Source organism: Panthera uncia (genome assembly GCF_023721935.1).
Source record: "Panthera uncia isolate 11264 chromosome A1 unlocalized genomic scaffold, Puncia_PCG_1.0 HiC_scaffold_17, whole genome shotgun sequence".
NCBI classification, from domain to species: domain Eukaryota; kingdom Metazoa; phylum Chordata; class Mammalia; order Carnivora; family Felidae; genus Panthera; species Panthera uncia.
In genome coordinates this window covers 28,509,453-28,510,972 of record NW_026057577.1, presented here as the reverse complement: position 1 = coordinate 28,510,972, position 1,520 = coordinate 28,509,453, and the positions used below count along the sequence as shown (strand labels likewise).

The following is a 1,520-nucleotide window of genomic DNA, read 5'->3' as shown; positions in this document are numbered from 1 at the left end:
AAACTCCAACGCTGGGATTTTTGCCTGTTCGTTCACTGCTTCATCTCCATCACCCAAATTGGAGCATGGTACAAAGTATGACCGTAGTAGTTAACCGGATTAATGAATGCATGAATGGCCTGTATTGGACACTGCTTTGCAAACTTTTGAAGTGTGAAAGCAGCATAGTGAGGGGAGGAGGTCACCACCGCGGCTATAGGGGCGGCCTGAGAGTTGGGAGGAGCGGTTTTGGGTTAATTCCATAATCTCTTCCCATCACCTCCAGCAAGAGCACAGGAAACTTCTGCTGGGCGTGTATTGTTATTTAAATTTGGTCCACACCTGGGTGCTGAGGTGGCTTCCCCCTTCACAGTTTGGCCAGGAGAGGGAAGGACGCAGAGAGAAGGTCCCTATTTAGGCAACCTGGATGGGGCACTAACGCTCTAGAGCAAGGAACCAATTTAGGAATATACAGATGGGCTTTGCAGTGGTTCCTTCTCTTTCTGCTTGTCTGCAGTTTGAAAAAAAGTGTGTGTGATAATCACTTCTGATGTTGTAAATCCCAGTTTGAGTCCAATAGTGAACGTTGGCTGAATCAAAGTAGCTAACCGCTTCCATGCACAAAGCAGGTCCAGACTTCCGGGGGTCACTATAAAGAACCCCAGGTGAGCATGATGTGCAGTGGCTGGTCATGGGGCAGGAAAGAGTTTGATGGGGGCTCGAACGGAAACATGGCGAACGTTCTCAGGTGCGCGGGAGGTTTGCATTGGTGGTGGAGGGAAAAGTGCTTGCTGGTAACAGTAATTGTGCCTCCCCCTCCCTGGCTTAACGAGAAGACTTTTAGGGCTGAGTCAGCTACAGTCCCATGCTCCATGCCAGGCACACAGTAGGCACTCAAGAAGTGTCGCTTGAGACCCACAGGCTGCGACGCGCGCCAGAGAAGCGCCTTTGCGAGGGACCAGACCCCTTCTGAGGACTTAGCTCAGGGCGCGCCCCGGCTCGCGGGGCCCGCCCTGCGTCGGGCGCCCAGCCTCGGGGCAGGGTGCCCGCGGGCAGGGCCTCGGGGCGGCCCGCGGACAGACGGACAGACGGACAGACGTCCCGGCGGCGGAGCGCGGAGGCCGCGGCGCGCGCAGCCGCGGGGCTGGGGTCAAGGCCGGGGCGCCCGGGTGGCGCGGGAGGGGTGGCCGGACGCGCGGGGACGGCATGGGATGTGACGAGCGGCGCGCTGTGCATTGTGGGAATCCCGGGGCCGCGGCGACTGGTTCCAGTTCACTCGGCAGCGGAGCCGGGCGGAGGGGGCGAGCGCGCGGCGCGCGGGCGGGAAGCGAGGAGGCGGGCGGGCGGGCCAGCGACGAGCGCGGAGAGAAAAGGCGCGAGCGGCCGAGAGGGCACGGGCCGGACACCTAGCTGCTGCCGCCGCCGCCGCCGCCGCCGAGCCGCCCCGTAAGTGCCGCGCGGGCCCTCTCGCCCCGCGCCCGGTCTCGGAAGCCAGTGATTGTTTTTTTTTTTTTTTTTTTTTTTTTTTTTTTTTTTTTTTT

General features: G+C 59.7%; 1 protein-coding gene across 4 annotated transcripts in view; it reads left to right on the top strand.

The window, feature by feature from the left end:
- The first annotated feature begins 1,257 nt into the window (after positions 1–1,257).
- Positions 1,258–1,520, top strand: part of LOC125935504 (core histone macro-H2A.1) — an 89,490-nt gene continuing 89,227 nt past the window's right edge. For all 4 annotated transcript variants that reach the window (XM_049649209.1, XM_049649207.1, XM_049649208.1 and 1 more), the window contains exon 1: positions 1,258–1,425. The gene's annotated coding sequence lies outside the window, so the exon portion shown is untranslated. The remainder of the gene's footprint in view (positions 1,426–1,520) is intronic.